Genomic DNA, 23235 nt, shown 5'->3' with positions numbered 1-23235 from the left:
ATTGAGGAAGCACTATAAATGCTTTTAGAAGTCTTTTTTCTTCTTTGAAACTTGTGGAATAAGTTAAATGATACTGTCACTGGTTATCCAGAGTATTAATTGTGTATTCTTTGGGCAGGGCTTTGTCTTTTTTCTTTTTGCGTGAAAAATAGCAGGCTGCTAGTATTGCAATCTAGGAAAAAGGAGAACTGTAAATAACATTTAGTAATGTGCTTTTCTATACCAAGTTCTTCTCAGGAAATAAAGCTAGAGAATATCAAACCTGTTGTCTTTCTAAAAATTTTAAGGAATACAAAAGCATAATTTTATTGCATATATCTCACTAAAATGTAACTGCTTGTCAAGTGCTTGCATTTTAAAAAAAAAGACTTTCTCTTATTTTTTCCTGTGGAAATGAAATTTTTGTTTAAAGAAAAGCTTAAAGTGCAGGTGTCATTTAAGGCTATGTTTAATGTAACTATTTTAAGCTATTGCTGAGTTTCCCCTAGACCTGTTGTCAGCTAGGTGAATGTTTGAGGTAAACATACAAGTCATATTTACTCTGCAGTGTTTCTTAGGTAAGAACAAATCACAAACATTACGTAGAGGATACAATATATTACTTTTTCAATGTATGTTTAGACCCATCCTGGGAAGCAAGGGGAAAATGGAGTTTAACAGCCTATTTTTATTAATCTGAAGTTTAACAATGTATTTTTATTAATCTAAAGTTAGTGAGTGGTGTTTGAAGACATAGATGTAAATTCTAAACTTTCCGTGGGCAGAAATAAGTCTGGCTGTGACATAACACCATGCTCCTCACCGAGGGCCTAAAAACCAACCAACCCTGAAATAGCTGTGGCATTGCATCATCTTCTAGATTACTTTTTTTTTTTTAAGTATTGCTAAAAAGTATCTATTTCATTATGAAAGTTGGACTTGAGAAAATAAGAAAATATGTGAATAATTGTTCAGCCATAAATGTGGTTTACTAATATTTACTTTAAGATGGATTTTGTTTGATTTCATCAGTTTGTCGCTGTCCAAATCAAAAAGCTAATTAGGTGTAGCCCACTGCTGTTTCCAAGAGAAAAAACTACAAATAAAACGAACTAACACAAATTTTTGACTAGTTTTGCTAAGCAAACAAGGTGTTAAACTCTCCATGTTTATTAGTAAAAAAAAAAAAAAAAAAAAGTTAAAATGATTAAAATACATTTAGTTGCAAAGTGTGCAGCAGCAGCATTCAGCAAGTCTTTAAAATTCCAGAGATAAACCGTGTGTCTGAAGGTACTAGAAAGTGGAAAAAGCCTATTTCCACATTATGTGATCACATAGCGATAATTTACTTTACTACTACGTTTTCCCACTATAATTCTATTACATTTAGGGGCTCATTTAATAACACTTATCTGTCTGATGTTAAACTAGGCATGACATAGCTAGTCCTGCAAAACTGTAATGCTGGAGTGCAGTTTACCATCAGCGCTTACAAAACTCAAAACAGTACAAACCAGTCATCCTTCCTTCAAATTCATGGGGCATTAGAAGTACCCTATGTAAAAATACCAAGGTCTCCCCCCCCACCCCCCCAAAAAAAAGGGAAAAAAGAAGGACTGTCTAGCATTTGTTACGTGAATGAGCTAAATAATGGATCTGTAGCAACAGCCTGCTTTCATTGCTTAAAGATCACGAAGCAGCTAAAAATGAATATGAGGAAACCAAAAGTGAAAAACCCATGCAGTATCTGTAAAAAGACATGAGAATCTTTATGCCCTAGGAAATAGTTGTCTCTCACTTGTTTACACCTAATGGGGTGAATGTGTTCATGTAGTCTTCTATCAATGTTGGGAATTGCGAAGAGTGCATGTCTCCATTTTATAGATGGAAAACTATAAAAGAGAAAAATTATTATTTAATAATAAATTTTATAAAGAGCTTAGCAAGGAATTGTTCCTGAGTTCCTAAATTCTATGTTGAAAAGGTGCTTGCAGTGCTTGGTTTTGGCATAAGAGACGCCAACACTACAAATGTTCAAGGCAAATTCTCAGTACTGAGGTAACTGAATTGAATTTTGAGACAGCATTGATTAATATTGCTTCACTAGTGACACTAGATGTGTAGCTACTAGTCAACCTCCACTTCATAAAAGCTGTGAAGTTTGGGGTTTTTTTTCAGTGAGCTACCAGAACGTGCTGCAATATTAAACATCTGTAGAAACACATATGCCCGCTCCACTGCGCAGATTCCTGCTAAAACTAACAAATATATTTCCAGTTAAGAAATCCCACAAAAAATAAGGCAGGGAAGTTGCAAGTGCATGTGTTTTGAGGCTGACATGCTCTGGATGCGTTGGGCTTGTGCTGTAGAGCATCTTTATGCTATGCACACACTGAAACCGAATTGAATGTGCTGAAGAAAATCAGATATGTGATAGCAGAATTAGAGCCCGTCCAATTTTAATTGCAGCTTTATTTTGAAAACCTGGTGACCAGGGTATAATTTTTATGAAACAGTATTTAGGCCATAATTCTGCAGTAGACTGCAAGCTGGAGAAGCTTGGGTTGGTTTGGCACACAGGCTTTCTCATCTTCCACTTGCTTAATGGATCCAGAGGTTTTTTTAATAATGCAAAATATATATGTTTAGTGTTTTAAAACCTAGCATCTATTGGAATTTGTCTTAATAATATTTTTTTCTAAATATTTAATGTTGATTACCTTTTTGTTTATGCATATATTACCTTGCTAATGATAGTAGTACTAGACCGATTAAATTTAATGAATTACTGAAGTACACCTGCAGTGTTTTACATAGCCTCTGGAGGTGAACAATTTTAAAGTCTTACTAATAACTGTTGACGCTAGGATATACAGCCACCTAAAGAGAGTTAAAGGGACTTTTTTAAAGTTCTGAAAATTTGAAGAGTTAAGTATGCCCAAGGATAAACAGAATCCCTTGTCCGTGGTGTGGATGCCCTTACCCTAGCTTTTTACCCGAGTGTGTCTGTGGAAATATGAAAGGTACTCACTATTAAGATATTTTTATTCATGTATTGTTTTGGACTATTATTAACTTAGGATCCAGTTTCTCCTCTGAAGCACCTATAACTTACGTGAAATCCCAGCATTGTTACAACATACTCTGTGTTTGCATAGGATGCTTGGATCCCTGCAATTCCCATGAAATTCCCAGTCTAGAGTGTTCCCTCACCCTTCTCCCAGTGTGATGTGGAGTTCCCTACTTCCCCCATTCCTTCCTTCATCTGAGCTTTTCTCCTCCCTCTGTCCTCCCACTTTAGAAAGCATCCTCACTTTAATAAGGGTAATAAGGCAGCCTGCTTTTCCTTGCTTTTTGTGAGCTGCCTTCCCTCTAGGTCTCCTTAAGCACAGTCATAGGTAGACCTTTAGGGCTAAAAGTAAAAGGAAGAATTTATAATTCCAGAAGGTGGAAGAGTCCCCAGGGACTGATCTGAGTGCCTGGGGACAAAACGATCCCTCAGTAAATGCCCTCAGCAGCTCCTGAGAAAAGTCTTGTCAGAGCCAGCATCCCTACTTGTCCAAGTGGGGAGGTGTTGAGGGAGAGGGTGTCATGGTTTAACCCCAGCCAGCAACTAGCACTACGTAGCTGCTCGCTCCCTCTTCCCACCTGGTGGGACATGAGAGAGAATCGAAAACAAGTAAAACTCGTGGGTTGAGGTAAGAACTGTTTAATAATTGAAATAATAAAATATAATAATGAAAATAGTAGTGATGACAAGGAAGATAACAGAAAGAGGGTGAAATATAACCCAAGAAAGACAAGGGATGCACAATGTAATTGCTCACCAGCTGCTGACCGATGCTCAGCCAGTCCCCGAGCAGCGATCCACCCCTCCCAGCCAACTCCCCCCAGTTTATATACTGGGCATGACCTTCTATGGTATGGAATAGCCCTTTGGCTAGTTCGGGTCAGCTCTCCTGGCCATGCTCCCTCCCAGCTTCTTGTGCACTTGCTTGCTGGCAGAGCATGGGAAACTGAAAAATCCTTAATTGAGGATAAGCACTACTTAGCAACAACTAAAACATTAGTATGTTATCAACATTATTCTCATCTTAAATCCAAAACATAGCACTGTGCCAGCTACTAGGAAGACAATTGATTCTATCCTAGCCAAAACCAGGACAGAGGGATATGAGTGGACTCTACGTGGCAAGGACCAATTTTAACCACTTAAATCACTGTGTTTAATAATGTTTCTGCAACCTCATTTAAAATTAGGAACAATGGAGGCCTTTTACGAGCTCTGTAAGTAGTGTCATTTTACTGGTGTGCATGACATGACTGATTCTACTGTATTTTCTTATGACTGAATCTTGACTATATGGAGAAATATGCAGATAAATCAGTTAAGGTTTCTTTGTTATCCTCCTTTTCTTCTCACTAATGAGAAGAGTTGTAGAGAAGGGAGGGGTTCCCTTAGTTAATTGATAATTTAGCTGACAGTCCTGGTGTGAAATGCTAGGAGAAAAGAATCCTGAGTAAAAAATGTTAAAAACAAACCAAACCAAACCAAACCAAAAAAAACCAAACACAAAAAACCCTAGCTATATTTTGCTACATAACTTACTGCTATGATTTAGGCTCTAGAGTTTGCCTCTTAAATAAATATCAGACAAGTAATAATGTTGCATCTTTAGCAACAACTGAAAAGAAAAAAAAGAAATGCCACAAGACTGATCTGCCAGAGTTTTCTGAGGGAAACAGGAAGGAACATAAACCTGAATCTTTTGGATAAATACTGGACAAAATCTTCAGATCATACTGCTTCAAGCTATCACTTTAAGCTCCAATCAACTATAGTGGGGTGAATATTTTGCCTGTTCAGTCTGTGAGCTGTTGAATTTTTGAATTGCTGCTTCTTCCTTGAAACGTCATCAGTTTAGAATTCACCCAGTAAACGAGGAAATGTCCTTCTGCGTGTGTTGGGAGGATTTCCCAGTTCACACTTAATAAAGTCAGTATGACAAAAGGTGTAAAAAAAGAATTAGGCACAGCAAATTTCGTTAGCAACGTTTTCACACTGTGCAACTGTGGAGATGTTTTTACATTCACTGATCAAAATCCCATTCTGTGATATATTAAGTTCTTTCCCTCACTATTCGCAGTTGACTTTAGCATGTTAATATGACTTCAGATGATGGAGGTTAAAGATGATGTAATGCTGCTTGTAGTTTTATGACAGTTGTTTTATATTGAGGTATAAAATGACCTGACTCCACAGTATTGAAACTGCCACCTTAAACTTAATAACTGGGGGCTGAATTTTCTTTCTTTGGCTGAAGTGTCACCTCCAGACCCTCACACATAGGTTTATTTCTACCCTTAAAATTCTAGAAGCGCATATTACTCTTGCTTTTGCATCACCTTCCCTTTAAATTCACACATGTGCATTAAAGTGTTAGAAATTCAGTGCAAATTCCTCCTCCTGGGATTATACTGAATGGCGATATTCAGTGACTGTACCTTGATGTCAGCCTGACTTTGGGGGAATCTGCTCTCCCTCTGTGTGCAGAATACCCAACTCAGCTATTACCATGAGGATCTGAGGAGGAAATTTTGCCTCCAATGTCTGGGTGCCACTGGGATTTCTCATGCTATGTATAATGCATGATGCAAGTTGCTGCAGTTTTTTCCCCTCATTTTAGTCAATAGCTCTAATCCTTTTGGTCAGACCTCTGCAGCACAAATACCTATGAAAAGACTGTGTACCGACACTTAGTAATTGCTAATGAATGGGTTATTTTTAAATTTTGTGGTGGACGTGCCAAGAAGGCTTTGTGGAAACACAGTTTGCATTCATGTAAATTAGAGGCTAGTTATAATGGAATTTTGACCATTGGACAAATGTGGTCTCAGAGATTTAGACTGCTGTGCGTGGCTAATTAGAGTCCAGAAGCCATATTCTTAAGTATACTTTGAACAAATCATAGCACTTCAACAGCAGCTCACACTCACAAAGGACACTGAGTAATTTTATTCATTTAACAGTAGATTCCAGATTCTGCCTTGGAAAAGATAGCTCAGATTTTCGTGAATAGCTATCATATTGTGTATGCCCCAAGACAGCAAAACTAAATAGCTTTTGACAAAAGATTAATTACCTTCTTTATGCAGGCACAGACCTGATGGATGTCATGCATTGGGTACAAGATTTCCAGAACTGGGCTTGCTCACAGCTGGTCCTGCTCCCCCAACCCACGTGCAGGATGGAGCTGGTTGACCTGACCACTGATACGGCCGCTAGCTGGGGCAGAGACAAAGTTAGCTTTCTGGCTTCTCCTCTGCTGCACGACTGAACAAGCTAAAGCCCAGATGAATTTATTAGAGCAATCATTTGTGAAGCTCAGAGCAAAGGCTCCAGAAAATAATAACTCTGCATTTTCTACACTGCCTCTGTAGCATTGCAGTGCTTATTCTGGTATTTCTGAGGAAGGCATCACTGGAGTTCCTTGGTCCTGGGTTAGAGAGGTGGCAGGATAAAAGAGGATTATTAACTTGCTCACATCCTGACTTGGAGCAGAAAGTGGCAGTCATTTGAACAAAAACAAGTTAGCATCTCAAAATGACAAAATTGAGTTGGCTTTTTGTAAAATTCAAAGTCTGAACATATTTCGGGATAAAACTCTACTGAAGGAAGAATTGCCTGGAAAATAAATCAAGGTTTTCAGTCTACAAATGTGACGCCTGAAGAAAGTAACCTCATTCCTGTCTCGAAAGAGGAAAAAAGCCCTTAAGAATATGTACATCTTACTCATTAAAGTAAATAAGACTACTTAATATCCAACTGCAGCACAGCCTTACATTCTGGCCCACTTTTATACGCTGGAATCAATCCCATTTAAGGTAATGGGACTACTCAAAATGCATATTTAAGCACATAGTGAAGTGTCTGCAAAAGCAGGCCATAAATGAGGGAACAGCTCTGCAAGCTTAAATGCTTGCAAGCTGGGCATCTGTCTCTCCCTAACTTGACAAAGCTTTAATTTATTAAAACAAATGATACACTAGTGAAATTTGAAGTTTTTCTGAATTTCAGAATGGGCTTTCAGTCCAAAGGTAGTAATGAGGTAAATAAAACCATGCAAACTTTAAGTATTAGCAGTTGCTGGCACAGCTTGAAAAAAGTAAGCCTGGAAATTCACCTTTAATTCTTTTGCAAATTGATGCTGAAATGCATATAATTTTAGTCTAAAAGATTTTTTGGTTGCTGATAATGTTGTCTTGGGGGCGGTGGTGTTTTGGTTAGGTTTTTACTGTGAATGTCAATGAAGCTGTGGAGTTTCTTGGGTTTTAGCTTAATTAAGTGTTAATAATTATAATAGGACAATGTGCCAAACCAGCTGTAAGGCAGCCTAATTAATGAAATGACATTCTCTACCTGTTGCTTCAGCCAAGTCTGATTGGTATCTGCAAACTGGGATTTCCCCTAGTGAGCCTGTTTTCAAAGAATTGCTTAGTATAAAAGGAGATGTGGAGGTAGCAGGCAGGAGTTTGGTAAACTGAAAGGTATGGTAAGGGGATTTTTTTTCCTCTTACTTTAGAAGCAAATATGCTGAACAACTAGCAAGCTGTAAATCATGAAGTGGGTAAGATAGCAGTCGGCATATACCAGTGCTGTAATGATATTAATTATGACTTATGAATCCTGCTAAATGATGAGCAGTATCATTCTTATAATTAAGAAATGAAACAGGAGATGTCTAAGGTAAAAGGAAGCAAAGGGTATGCTGAACCTCTTGGGGGAAAAAAGGAGCTTGGAGAGAAGCTGGAGGAAGGGAGTGAGCCGGGAATTGGCTTGAAGCTTTCTGTAGGACTCTGACTAGATTTGAGTAAATGTTTGGCAGAATGTTTCTTTTTAAAGGATATTTAAATATTTGTTTTTCATGCTAAGAGCTACTAATTTTTACACTTCCAGTTTCACAAGAAAGATGCTCAAAATGAGGAACTGTTTTTAAAAGCACTGACCCATGTTTTTCTTACATAAAATCTCAAGAGCTAAATGTTGTCATTAAGTGTCTACAAGCTGACAACTTCAGTAGCTGGAACCAGGGGTTGTAAAATAATTGCAATATTAAATACAGAGAGGGAGAAAGAAAAGTTTCTTTGGGAGGTGCCAAATCATGTTCCTTCATGTTCTGGCAAAATAAATAGAGTTCTTGTCAAAATTGAGTATGAGTACTCAGTAGGTGCCACATAGAGTCATTACTGATTTTCATGGAGATTTATCTGAACTGACATGGTGTTTGTTAGCTGCTCCAGCTGAGCTCTGCACTTAGGACCTGTAAATATGTTTAATAAAGATACATGCTGGGTTGTTTGAAATAATTACGAATATAGTTCACCTGGAGTGAATCAGGTGAATCAGATCTGGTGTGGGGTGATGAATTATTATTATTTAATCTTGCAGAGTTCAGAAATTTACCTGGGTAGCACACGCCTGTAAGTATTCCCCTGGCCTGGTCCACAGAAAGCATGAGTTCTTTATTCTCCGGCTGGCTCCTTAGGAGCTCAAGTAGTTGCAGATTGTTTTTTAAGCTCTTCCAGTACCTTGTTCAATCCTTAGTGCTGGTCAGCTTCATGTATAGGGGGAGTTCTTGGATTTATTTTGGACTGAGATTCTGGTAGAGAAAACAGCAGGAGTTTGGATGCGTATGTGTCTTCCTCATTCTTCTCATGCCCTCTCGAGAGGGAAAGGAGAGAGGCTCCTGAAATTCAAAGCAAATATGGTGCATGTCTCTGATGACTGAAATCTTCAAACTTAGATATGATGCATGAGACCAGCTGATGAGCATACATTCTTGTCTGTTATCGAAGAGACAACTAAGTGTTGCTCTTGTTCTTTCACACCTACATCTTCTGTCTCTGCCAAGATGTGTTTCCTTCATTTGTGCTCTTATTTAGCATGCTGTCCACCTACTATCTGCATTTTCATGATGTATTTTAAATGAGCAATAAAATAACCATTTACATAATGAATACACTTATATTGATATGTTATATAATTTAGAGATGGTACTTAATTATAACTTGTTTATAATTAGGTCTCTTGCTATGCTAGCTAGCTCTTGTGTTATTTATAAAACTTCAGGAACAGTAGAAAAATATGACTATTTGAATGTGAAAAAATCTTTGGTATTGCCTTTTGTAACCCTTTTGTGCCCATTTCCATGTATCTTGGGGTGCTCTTCTTTTACTGGGATGAATGTTCATGGTAAATGCTTAGGGTATTTGCTGGTGAGGATATACTGCAGAGAAACTGCTGCTGTTATCAATTTTAGTTTGGATTTAATTTTCTACTTGTTTCAGATCAGGAGGTAGAAATGTTTTGGGGTTTTGTTTTTTGAATTGGTATGACTAAACAAAGTAATGCAATCATTTTGGCATGTTATCTCCTTTAAAAGCTTAAGACTGAAATGTACATATGCTCCTAAGAGATTTGGGTATCCAAGTATTGTCTAAGTTTCTTTGACAATCCAGCTTTTATTTTTATGACGCCACTGATTGTTGTCTTACAAAATCTTCCTTGTGATGCATTAAAATGGATAGAGACTAAACTGTGATGGATTAATAGGGACAGTCTTCAAATGAAGATTTTTGGCTTTAGAGATAACTGATAATTTTGAATATCTCCCTGTTTAAGGAATCAAACTTGAGACCTTCGAAGGAATCATGTGTTGGCTCACCACCTTACAAAATTAAAATGCCAAAAATGTGCTTCCCAAATTAGTAAAAATTATTGTAGTGTTCAGTCTACGCTTTCTGCATGTGCTACTTTTTAACCAGTTATCAGTGAGGGCAAATAGCACTCTTGTTTAGAGGGGAAAATAATTGGAGGTTTCACACATTAGCTGTTCCCAGTTTGTTTATCTTGTGTTGAAGCAGTGACCTACTGTGTCTGTCTTACTGAGTGTGGTTTCCATAGAAACTAGCTGACTTGTAGCATGTTTATGTTCTGGCAGAATCCTAAAATGGTCTTTAACCACATATTGTGCTAGGAAGAGCACTAGTTCTGCTAAACATCAGGAAAGCTGTCAATGGTCCGGTAGTGAGGTTCAGCATACCAGAATCTGAGAAGTGTTGTGTTCCCTTGCTCAGACTGTGACTGCTGTGTCATGTGAAGATACTCCATATAACATGTGTATATATACAGAAAGTTGAGTTTGGGCTTACATGGTGAAAGTTTTTTTTGCAAAGGTCATAAACATAATCAACAATGAGAAGAAATAAAGTACACCAGTAACTGCAACCTTCAGGAGTTATTATCAATGAAAAATGGCATTTTTTTAAACTGAGGGGCAGCCAGTTTTCACTAAAAAGTGAGTTCTGTTTGCTTTGTCATGAGGTTCCCTCCCTTGGGGAAAATGCCAATTCAGAAAACATACTTTGGAATGAATTGTGATCTGGCTCTGTAATTCTTTTAAAATTAAATAAAGCAGGCTGGTCCCTGCAGGTTCCCCTTGGGAAAACTAAGACACTCCTATTCAGTTTGTATACCGCTTCTGCTTCAAGTAGAAAAAGATACATAGTGTAATGTCTACCACTTCTCTTACAAAACTCTTTCTACAGAGATAGACTGGAGGTGTGGACATAGCTTGGAGAGCAACCACCCATCTGGAGAGCATGTTTCAGAAAGGAGATGAAAATGTTTAGAAAGGTCTGCTCTCTGAACTAATTTTAGGTTTAAAGATTAATGTTGGAAGATCATGGAAGAATTGTAGATAATCTCACAGTATGGTCAATGGGCCTCCATGTTTCAACAATATAGAAAAATAGTAGATATCTATTAATAAATCAGTTCAGGACAAAACAACTGAGGCAGGTTGCTCTAATTTCTAAAGAATTTTCCTTTCATTTTAATTCCAATTACTTAATTGATTGGCTCTTGGATTATCACAGTTCATTTTCTGCTCCAGCGCAGAGCTGTATTTCTGAAGGGGCTTTGCTGTCCTCTTCGTATAGTACAGACTGTCCTTACTTTTGCTTCCATGATGTAATGTTTAGCTTATTTTAGTATCTTAAATACGTTTCTAGTTTTCAGCTTTTTTGTTTGGTTTTGATTGGAACAGGTTTCTCGTGTGTCTTTTTTTTTTTTTTTTTAATTATTATTGTTTATTTTCTACTTGGATGAGTCTTCTGACCGTTATTTCTCAACTGATTGTTTTCACAAAACGTTCCCTTTGGAAAAAGTTACACTTTTTTCTTTCCTCCTCATTTTTTTTTTTTAAACCATATTGATGAAATAGAATAATGAAAGAAGTAAAAGTATTTTTTGTTTTGTTTTACTTTAAGACACATACAGAACCAGATAAGTGTTGATTGTAAGGGACCTCTAGAGGTATCTAACCTCCTACACAAAGAAGGACTATCAGATCAGCCATGGTTTTGTATACCAAAGTCTTGAAAACTTGCAAGGGTGGAAGACATTTGTAGTAGACATCTTAAGGCTATGTACCCATCTTATTTGGTATATTTAGAAGTTCAGTTCTTTTCGAAGTATATAATTCATAATTGTTGATGCTATGCTTTTTCTACATGCATCTTGTTCAGTCATTCACAGGAAAAAATTGAAAGACTTGTATATAAGCTCTTAGAGAAGTTTAGCTTTCTGAACAATGTAGCAGAAAGACATTTTTATTCTTTTCTTGAAGTGGAAAGAAAGGACTCCTTTAGTGTTAAAAGAAGATCTGTATTTTGTTTCTAAAGCTTAAATTTGAATACAAATTCAATAGAAATCAACCTCTTTCTCTCCCTAAATGTGCTCTAGAGAATTATGGCCAAAATCCACAGCTAAGATATGCCTAACTTGGCAGCTTATTTATTGCTTTATTGATTAACATTCAGACAACAGCAGCATTAGTGAAACACTCAGTTCAGTTTTCCATCTCTTTACTCTTCTTTTTCTCTCTGTGGATTACCCTGTGTATAATCACTAGAAAATGTCAATTGTTCTGCTATCTTGTGTCTCAAAGAACAGAATCAAGATTTTAGGCTACTTAGCTGTACTTCCAACATATCCTTTCCATAATAAACCCAAAAAATTACTGGAAAAATTATCTCTTTCTTAGTTTGGTTTATTTGAAAGATTTTTTTTTATTCATACAAAATATCAGGTGTATGGTACTCCAAAGAATAAAAGCATAAAACCAAACTGCCAGATAAAAGTGCTGTTTTGAGTGGATTGTAACGTTTTGATTTGGTACAGTAGCATTACAGGTATTGGTCTGTTAGAGTCAGCATATGTAAATATTCTCCATAGGAATAATTTGCAAGAATAGAAGAGGCTATTTGGTTAAAGTTAATCGCACTCTCTCCCTTGTATCTAGCAGTCTGGAAAGAGTTTCACAGGTGAATGAAAGTGAGAAAGACAAATGTAGCTCTTTTCAAAAGTTTGAATGAAAAGTATGAACAAAACAGGTTAGACACGTGAGGTGGAATTGCATACTGCTGTGATTTGTGGTCTCTTCTCTGTAACACAATAATGGAAGACAGACAATTCTCAAGATTATATCTGGATGATATATATATATATAAAATAAAACATATAAAACTTGACCTTAAAATGTGCTACAGAATTGAGCTTCTGCCACCTTTATGGTTACATCTGCCCTGCATGGAGATGTCCTAACCCATATGCATTATGTGCAGTAAGTCAGGGGATTCTGCAGCAGCCTCTGTCTCCCCGAGAGAGCTGTAGATGCTAAGATCACCATCTTACATACAAAACTGTTGGAAGGATAAGCTTGTATAACTCTCAAAGGCACAAGCTCCGTTCATAGCCTTTGTATAATGTGTGCAAGATCTAACTCCAGGCAAGTTCAGTGAGAAGTCAATACGTTGCAACTTTAAAGCAGTCACTACCAGAAGCTGTGCAGAAGGTTCAGGCTGACCCAGGACTTAGGTTCTACAGTTGATCACAATATATTGAGTAATACTGGAATCACAGAATCTTCTCCTCTAACTATATGCCATGTTGCACGCCAAGTGTTACAAAGTGATTCCTGGGCTTTCAGAAGTCTGTTCTAAGCTAGGTTTCTGCAGAGCTGCTTCTCATGCTGCTGAAGCAGACAGTTGCTGTATTCATTTCAGTAAGAAGGGGTCTGCAAAGCTGGTTGCTTTTGGTTAGATTGCCATGCTGGCTTTTTGATCGGTGGGAGTTACATCCAGGACTAAGTGTGAGCAACTAATGGTAGCACTGAAAAAAGACTGGAGCATAACAATAAATGCATGATTACATGAATAAACACTCCAAGTCCTTGTTAGCAGGTATGTCAGAACGACACAGGACTGAACTCATTGAACACCGCAGGCATGTCACTCGAACAGGACTGCAATGTAGTCAGAGTAGTTGCTGTTTGGAACAAATTGTACACTGTACTTGAAAAGGTGAGGTGCTGTGTTATGCCCTAGATAATGAGGGAAAGATATAACCAAGCTATTGTTTAACATGTACCAGAAGTATTTAAACAGGAAGACCAGAGGAAGCTTTTCCCCGTCAACCAAAAAGTATGGTGTAGAAGGAAAGAGATCAAAGTGTCTCACTGGCTCATTTTAAAGACTGTGAATTAGCTCTGAGCAAGGTGTTAATTAAAAAACAATCTGGAAGAAAGTTTCAGGATTTGCATTTTGCAACAAAACTTGACTCAAGCCAATTGAGAAGTTTATCTCAGGTTAAGAGAATTTTTTTTATAAGCCTGGCTTGGTGTGCGTTTCAAATAAATGATGCAAAACAACTACCAGCAAGGATCAATGCGTTTGTCACATCAAAACTGCAGTATGTGATTTACGTTACCTGAGACTGACAGTAGTCTGATTTATCAGAGTAACCCAGACATAAAAGCCTCATTCTGGAGTTCCATTTACAATTTTGCTAAACCATCTGTGGAGAATATTTTGTACCTTTTCTCCCTGTCACACTGTCTTTTAAAAATATACAAAGCAAAAGACTAAATAGATAGTCAGAATCGCAGGGGAAGTTTTAAGATCCGGTGGGTCTTCATTTGATCGCCTGTGTGCTGTCTCTGCTTTTTGTTGTTTTTGTGATTGGTCTATTGAGTAACTTGCAGTTCTCAGCTATGCTGGTATGAATAGAGATATGCCTCAAGAAAACCTGTGAACTTCATCTTTATTTGAAACCCAAGGCCATTTAATTAAAAAGGTTTTATCTTTATCTGAGTCAGTTATAAAAAATATGGTAGTGAGCTGGGGTGACAGGAGGGGGCATCTGGTTTGTATTGTGTTCCTCACAAATTCCCAGTGAGGTGCTGAAGAATTTGCGAAGTTCCTCTGGACTGCGGCTGGCTGTAAGGACAAGAATGCTCTTTTCTCCTCTGTCTGTATCTTACTTCTGAAGCCACTAGAAATTAGGTGAGAAGAGAAACGGGGAGGCATTGTGTGCTGGGTTTTTGAGATATGAATAATAAAGCCCTTACAAATGTTCAGGGTGTGGTACAGTAAATATATTGGAAAAGATAAGCTAGTAAGTATTGCACATAATTAACACAGTTGTGCTTTTTTACTATTGTTTCTATGGTGTATCCATGCTGAATCTCACAGGAGGCACCTCTTTTCTATTAGCTGAATTTTAACTAGCGTAGCTTCCCAACTCTGTGTGAGATTTATGATCTCATCTCTCTTCCAGTGTCTCTATAATTAAGCAAACCTAGGGGTAAGATTTAGTCAAATGATGCTGAAATTAAACTCATTCCACATCTTCTGAAAGACTCCAAACTTTATTGAAGCCAGGATATTGAATGTAAACGTGCTACATTTTAGCCTGGTTTATTCTTCCTTTAAGGCTGATGGAAGAAAATCATTTTTAGCGCTTCTGAAAGGTAACATATCCACAGCAGTCGAAAACAGCTCCCCCCTATATGAAGCCTCCTATGTGTTATTTAGGATCCAGAGATGCTATTACATCTTTCCATCTATTGCTATGCTTATTGGAGCATGGTATTAATGCATTCTGCTATAAAAGACTATGATGTAGAGCACTAGATTAACTTCAGAGCTTGTAACCTGTTCGCATGCTTTACTGCTTCAGTTTGAAGTGGCTCTAGAGCTTCTTCCCTGCACGGTGAGCCTGTTGATTTTGCAGCACCTTTAGAGTGCAAGTTGGAGTCCTTTTTCTTGCTGCTTCGACATGTAAAATGGTTGCTGATATTGCCTGTTTTATTACCATCTTTAGTATTGTTAGGATAACAATGCTACCTGATGAGAGTACATCACACCATTGTGACGGGCTAAAAATTGTTGCATTTTAGCAAATGAGTAAATGGGATTGCTCATGCTTTCCCTTTTGCAAGCAAGTGGGGAAAATATCCTTTGCAAAGTGCTTTGAGATCTGCAAATACAATGTGAAATGTACATGCAAATTGCTGTTTATAAATACGAAAAATGCAGGTAACTCAGAGTTAAGTACAGAATTGCTGTAGATATTAGAATAAAAAGCCCACATTTCATTAAGTCAGTCAGACAATAAAACTTCTGGAGGAGGCTAATATGTCCACCAATGCCTGCAGTGAGACGTGAGTCGCGACGCGTTGGAGAAGAATGTTTTAAAGTGCTGATAGGTGGCATAATTTTGAGGCATCAAGTGGAGAGAGTTAACAGAAAAATTATGGCTGAATTTCTCAGAGTGGCCACTGTGGAGTTGACATTCCCACTGTAATTATGAGACGCAGTGTAATTTTTCTGACTGCCTTTGAAAATCTTAGTTTCTAAGTATATATATTCCCTTCTCTGGCATCGTTTTATCTATGCTGCTTTTATTTTTCCTTTTTTCCCATTCTTCCCTTGTAGTTATGCTGAGTGGCTATGAAATACTATTCAAGGTTAGCAGTTTTAGGGAAGTCCAGTTTATGGATGATGCTGAGTTGAGAATATTACCAGTAACTCATTAGCAGAAACCCAGAGTCTTTTGGCAATCTTTTCTATGGTAGAAAATATTTAAAAGAAGCACTGTAGTAAACTGCTGATTATCACGGTTATCCCAGTACTAATATATTACCCTTCTGAGGCTGACTTTTACTCTAGCAGCTAACAGCAAGGTTTTTTTTCTCATGAAAAATTGCAATGACACTAAGTCTGAAACCAACCAGAGGTCTTAATTTGATTTTGATTGGCTAAAGGAAGTTTCTGTCATTACAAACTAGGAGTTTCAGACAAAGAACTGAAAAATACCACAAACTTGGGACAAATAATGCCTGGAAATACTGGACGGACTTGACTCGGTGTGCAAGATCTGACAGCTTTGAATAAATGCGAGTGCCCAGAGTTAACTAGTTACTCCAGCTTTAGATTTAAGTTCTGTGGGGACTTAGTTCTATGTGTTTCTGCACAAAAGACAATAATTGTCTGCAATAAAAGCAGCATCTATGAGCTATTTCAGCCTATCTATTTCAAGGGAAAATGGAAAGTGTGAAAAACCATCAGCATGTTTCAGTTACTGGTGGTACAGCATGTAATACACTGATGTTTCTACCTCAGATGGGAGTTAGTTGCTAAAGTATAAAAATAGCAAAAAGAAAAAAAAGGACAAATAGTAAAAGTCATGGCTACAACTTAATAAAATATTATCATCTATATCTGAAAATTGTGAAGGAGGTTTGAGACAAGACAATATGAACCTGAAAACTTTCAGCTCCACAGTTTACTGGACTATGGAGCAGGCCACTGAAGGAAGCAGTGGCATTAAAGAATTCCAGTACTGGGATGTGTCTATAGCATGCCCAGTTTTATCCACTAACATTAGATTGGGCTAACCATAAGGCATTACTTCCAGAATGGAGAAGACTATTGCATCACATGGGTTTTTTTTTCTTATTTTCCAGGACTGCATGATTCTGCAGCACATAGGTTAAGATGGACACACTATTGAAACTTTACCGTAGATTTTTATACTGATTTTACGAGAGCAAAATCGGCAGTGAGAAGTTGCAGTTTGCTCCAGTTGGGCATCTTACCTTCATATACCCACAGGATCCTGTCGGGCAAAGGGTGGTTGATTTTTTTGTGTTATAATTATAGCCAGTAATCCTAGGGATGTTAGGTGGTGCAGCAAGTCTTTTCCACCTTCCCAACGCTCCCCTTCTGCTTGCGAAGGAGCCTGGGGGCTGGCAGAGCTGTTGCAGAGCGGAGGTGGGCTGTGTGCGCAAAAGTGGAGGGCAGGAGCAGTGTCCCATGCAGTACCGTCCTCTCCCTGCTCTCACCACACCTGCTCAGAATGGTTTCCAAGCTCTCTGTCTGGAGGAAAGGGAGGATGACTGTGTTAGTTTTAAAGTGATTATTGTTATGAATGCCGTAATTGGAAAACCAGTTATCAGTTAACAGATGCAGACTCGCAGTACTGAACTGAATGGAAATTAAATTAATGTAAACATGATGTTTCCAGAATTATATTAAAATGACTTTTAACTTTCTGCACAAATTTTCAGTCCATTATTGCCCAAGCACCTGCATTATTCTGTAGCACTGTATCAGGAACTATCTTTCCTGAGATGATGCTTCCTCAAAGTGATGGGCTGGAGGTAGCTGCCTCAGGATTCAGCTCAGAAGTGGGCAGCGTGGCAATTAGCAGAAAGGCAACAACTGTATTTCAGGTAAAACTACTCCAGCTTTCTGCCCTTGTGAGGGTATGGGTGGAAAATTGCCTGTGTTTTGACCTGCTGCTGCTGTCTGAAAGGCATGACAAACTGAAATGGACACCCTGATCGTATAGGTAAGGAAAGCAATTTTTCATGCAAGGGAAACACCATAAATGATTCATAGTACCCATATTTCTCACAGTTATTTCCTGTGGGTGTAGAGAAGCAAGGATTAGAAATGAATGGCAGTGCTTACTGCTCATAAGGGGTTTGCCTGGAGGTGATTTTACTTTTTTAAGCTTTAAAATTAACTCTGTAGATGCCAGTCCCAAGAGCTAAAATCTGAAAACCCTCCATGAGCTTCAGATATATAAGACAGGATAGAAGTGCAACAGGAGGGAATTAAACATGATGTGAAAGTATTTTGTAACATGCAGAGTGTTTAAAAAAGTGCAAGTGTTGTAGCACTGGCCCGTGCTCAGCTGCTGCGAGTGCTGAAGAAAAAAAGCGGTTAAGACATGGGAGAGGACTATAAAAATGGGAGCAGTTGTTGGTATTCAGCAGAACTTTTCCAGATGACACGTGGCTTCTGGAGGTGATGGAGTCCATCATGGTCCTTCAGCCTCAGGGACTGCTGGCGTGCGACAGCTCGTGGTTGTGAGAAGTTAAGGGCTAGCAACCAGATTGAGTGACCCTACATGAAGCTGGGGAGGTGGGGTTGTTTGGGGGTTTGTTTTGTTTTTTGAAATAAATTTCTCTCTCATGTTTCTGGAGACGGAAACACAGTATCAGTCGGTGAAATAGGTACCCCACTTTTCCCACCTTGTTGTGGTCTCCCTGGAGCGATAGGAGCTAACCTGCTAGCTTTGATGTGAATGAAAGTTAGTCACGTACCTAACTCTGTCCTTGCTGTACCTATCTGTAGGATCAGGGCCAGTAGGCAAATGATATTTTGCTATTTATGTGGGAACAAAAAATTTAAATTATTTTTTCCCAATGTTGTGTACAGTCTGTGACACAAACAACACTTAAGCCCAAGTCTCCCAAGACCCACTCAAGCACTTTAGACACAGGATGAATCCTATTTCTCTGTAGCGCAAGTAGAGTTTAATGCAAAACAATACACATGGGGATGGGTGGAAACTCCGTCCTTAATTTTAATGGAGATTTATGTGGTATAATATAGCTGATATTGGACTATCTCCTGAGGGAGAGGAAATGTTGCCAAGAATAAAAATGTGCAGGAAAAAGATCATGGATTCTATCAGTGAGCAATTAGGAGCTTTGCAGACTCTGTATGTCTTGCTTATATATCTGAATGAGAAGTATATGATATATTAGTGATATCTGCCCAGACTCCATAATCTCTGGGAAGCTGGGTACTGCAACCTACTGTTTGTTTAAAAATCTTTTGATTTCAGCTTTTGCTGTTTACGTGTGTCGAGTAATGAGAAAGTACTGGAAAGTATTGGAAAATGGGCTTGTTTTGACAATTTAACGTGTCAATGAGTTTGACATTTGTAATTAAAACCTTTTTCAAAGTATCCCTCATCCCCCTCCTCCCTGTCATTCTGTGTGTCAGCACCAGAAACCCTCTAGTTTTTGCAGTATTACATTTCAGAAGACCTCTTCTCGGAGAGGTTTCATCATTATGTGCAGGATGCGTATTCAGCAATCAATAGCTGTCATTTGCTCTTTAGAATAGCTTTGGTAATGTCTTAAATCTGTTCAACTAGCTGACATTAAGTATTTTTTATTGGGCTAAAAAAATTTAATTGGTATAATTCTCAGTAAAACCCCTAGTAGCCACAAGGGTTAGGTTATGATGCACCTTGATGAATATGTACTCATACACAATGAAGTCCCAATGAAGATGTTGCACAAATGCCTTCTTTTTTTCAGTAAAAATTTTAGACCTAACTTTCCTCATGCTTGCGTTTTCAAAAAAGATTTTGCTGGCACTGGAGATCTCTGTACCATTCAGGAATAGCTCAAGTTCAAGCAGGCCTGAGATGTCCATATGTTTAAAGTTCTGTTAATCATAAAGCAGATTAGGTTGCCCTTAATGTCTAATTTAAATTTCCTATGCTGAGCGGCTCCACTATGGTTGCACATCGCTAAATATCAATGTACTGCAAAATGAAAGATTATATAGGTTTATAAGTTATCCTGGTTATATCTGCTGCACAGGCACTGTAGGATTGGAAAACCAATCTCAAAGCAAAGCGTAAAGCTGAAATCCTTCTCTGGGGAAAAGGAAGTAAACAATTCCTCTTGATATTTCCCTATACTGTTATAATTCTTGACAGAATAGTCTTTTTTCAGCAAATTAATTTCTGACAGGATGAACCATACTGCTTTTCTTATGTTTTTAGGAAGTGCATGCTTTAAGTATGACTTAAAAATAAAACAGAGGACTTACCCATGTGAAATTCTAGTATATGCTTTTAAAATTCTGCTATGCCATGGTATTCTCCCCAGAAGAATAAGGACAAGAAATAAGACTAGTGCCAATATTTGGTTTTATTACCAAGTGTTTAGTGGTTGTTGATAAAGATGCTGGTACTTAATAGTTCCCATAATATAGTGATTTCCAAGATTCTGAGAGTACTGCTTAAATAATTAGAGGAGTGCTGAAGTAGCTCCTGTAAGTGTATATGATCCCCTCATTTGTCTTTTCTAAAGCATGACAACAGCTCTGAATGACACCATTGTGTGTTGGTCCTTTAGGGAAATAAATATGAGCTTGCTCTAGACAGCTATATGTTGATAATTCATTTTTACATTTACATTTAATTAAGACTTTCTTGGTGCAATTCTTATTCTAGCAAAACATGTCATAGGGTCTTTAATAACCACAAATAGCTGAGATATCTTTTTGGACTTTAATCCATCTCCTGTAGGAAAGATGTCTATTTTATTTTTATTTTTTTTAAGGTTGGGTAAATCATTGTTTTCTCTTATGTCAAATTAATATGAATGTAATACAACAGCTAATGAGCTATTTGTTGTGTTCTAAATTACAATAGCTGTAAATTATTGTTTCACATGATATTTGGACTGCTGGATTTAAATAAATAGATAACAGCTTATTTGTAAGGGGCTTTGCCCAGCATGGGAGAGTCCTTGTGTAAAGTAAGTCATACCATACTTTTGAATTTTACCACAGCAATACTAGAACAGAGGCTCTAGGCAAAGGAGAGTAGACGTAGCCAGAGAATAACAGAAAGAAACTTAAAGCCAATTTATTTCAACTAATCCACGCTGTTATGTTTTTCGCTGTTCTCCCATTCATGCCTCTTGTTCATGTGCCACACGTTGAATGTCCAACATATAGAGATACCTAGAGTGAAAAATCCCACCAGACTTGGGAGAAAAATCTTAACCACCTTCAGTAAACATTAAATGTTTTTGGTCTGTTTGCTTGTGGGTTTTTTTTTGTTTGTTCGTTTGTTTGTTTTTCTTTATCGCTCTCCACAATATCTTCATTATATTAAAAATAAAAAAGTTACATTTTGCAAATTTTTGGTCTGAGTGATTTGATCCAATGCAGAAATTCTGAATGAAACCAATGTGTTCCCCTGAGTCTGTTTTCATCTTTGTAGGCCTTGATCTTAAAAAGGCTTAACTTCACATGCTGTGCTGGTACTTAAATATAAATAATCCTGTTGATTTACTGTGCTTATGTATGCATTTAGAGTTTGGAAAATTAGGCCATTAATAGTAACACATGCTTAGGATGGGATTTAATCGAAGAGCTGCATCTATGTACCAGAAGATAATTTTGCCAAAATCGCAACACTTGCAGGCAGAGGAGAATGTGTATTTCTTTTTCTCTGTAGCTCTTGCCGAACAGCAATATCATTTGTAAAACTTTCATTTGTTTAGTGCCACTCTTTTGCTTCCTTCCTGATTGTTTTTTTTTTTCAGGTTTTTTTGTTTGTTTTGTTTTGTTTTTTAAATATGGCTTTGCCTTACAGTTGGGAAAGAGAAGGGCTGGTTCAGGTATATTACACCAACAAGTGCTCTCATGGCAAGTCATGCACAAACACAGGCAGTAAAGTCGTGAAGCTCAAGGTTAGTTAACTGTATGCAAATGTATGAAATTGCTGTGGCCTTCCTTCAGTTGGTGGGTATTTCTGTCTTCTAATACAGGTTACCTGTGGTCATTCAGAAACCACATGAGAAATTTTTGAATAGGTAGACTGACAATAGAAATGACTACAGAGAAGTCCAGATGTTCACAAATTGCATCTTGCTGGCACTGCCACTTATGGAACTAATAGAAATGTCAGTCCTGGTAGTTGGCAGGATAGGTTTTATTTAGGGAAATCAGGATTTCTGAAGTCTGTTGCTTTTGCCATTCCTGCTATACTCAACCTTCACCAAACAAAACCTGTGTTAAAAAACTTTATGTAGTACAAAGTCATTGTTCTTTTACAACAATGGGTCATGACTGCCTGGGTGTAGAGGGGGTATTTAAAATTATGGTCCTGCTCCAAAATCAGAGATCTCCCTTTTCTCTTTCCCATTTCATATCTATATGTTGTAGCACAATTTCTGTTCACAGGAGACTGGCAAATTTGTGATGGTTTGTTTTTCCTGGTTTGGGGGTCTGGCTCATCTTCAGACTAGAAAGAGAGATTGCTTTGTGATTTTGGTTTGGCTTTTTGATTTAGACCCAGGAAAGCAGATCTTTTCAGATCAATTGAGAATTGCCTTCAGTTAGACTAAAATGTCACTTGCTTGAATTGTGAGGTTTAAATAGCTTCTAAAAGAAAAATAATGAACAGCTTATCTGTTTCAAACCTGTCTAAACCCTAGTTGAATTACTCTGGGTCTGATTCTGGATTCCAGTACTGCATTTACAGACTTTGTCTAATTACATTTTAAGGGCAGAAACAATTTGGGGGAAGTATGCAGTTAAGGGAGAAGAAATCTATGCAATATGCTCCTCGGTAATGAAATTCAATGGAGTATTGCTGGCAATGAGTTTTATTTTTAAATGTATTTGCCATGTTTAACTGCATTTATTTAGCTTTTCAATATCTTATCCTAGCCAGCGTTTTACTCTCTTTTCCAGTGGTGGTGGTGTTCTGTGTAAACAGAATAGAAGTCTGAAAGACTTTGGAAGTCATATCTGTGTTTACAGGAAAAATCGCAACTTGTCCATTCTTCAGTTGAATAATCCATTGAAATTGCAAATGCTTTTGAAATGATCTAGCTGAATCTCCAGATGTTCCTCTAATTGCATCCAGAAAAGCTATATTCAGTCACATATAAATCTCAAAGCTCATTTGAGAAGCTTAGGTAATTTATTAATTCACCTGAATTGTTTCTTCCACCTCTGAATTTAATCTGATGAAAATTCAGCTCTTTTAAATGTGCCTTTATTTTTGTCCTCTAGGAAAACAAATATTTGTTTGCATAGAAAAGCTGCACTTAGCTGTGGTAAATGGCTTCTTTGAATCATGGACAGAAGCTTTATGGGACTCCTTGTGATTCCACAGGAGTCTTATTTTCATTTACTGCCCTACTAATCATAAAAAGTTGGCAGTCACTGGAAAGCAAAGTGACTAATGTCATCTTACTGTTCTTCACACCACGGCAAGAAGCATATTCCTTTGATCCA

This window comes from Haliaeetus leucocephalus, unplaced genomic scaffold (assembly GCF_000737465.1).
Source record: "Haliaeetus leucocephalus isolate CR32 unplaced genomic scaffold, Haliaeetus_leucocephalus-4.0 Scaffold646, whole genome shotgun sequence".
NCBI classification, from domain to species: domain Eukaryota; kingdom Metazoa; phylum Chordata; class Aves; order Accipitriformes; family Accipitridae; genus Haliaeetus; species Haliaeetus leucocephalus.
Note: the sequence above shows the minus strand (reverse complement) of the source record.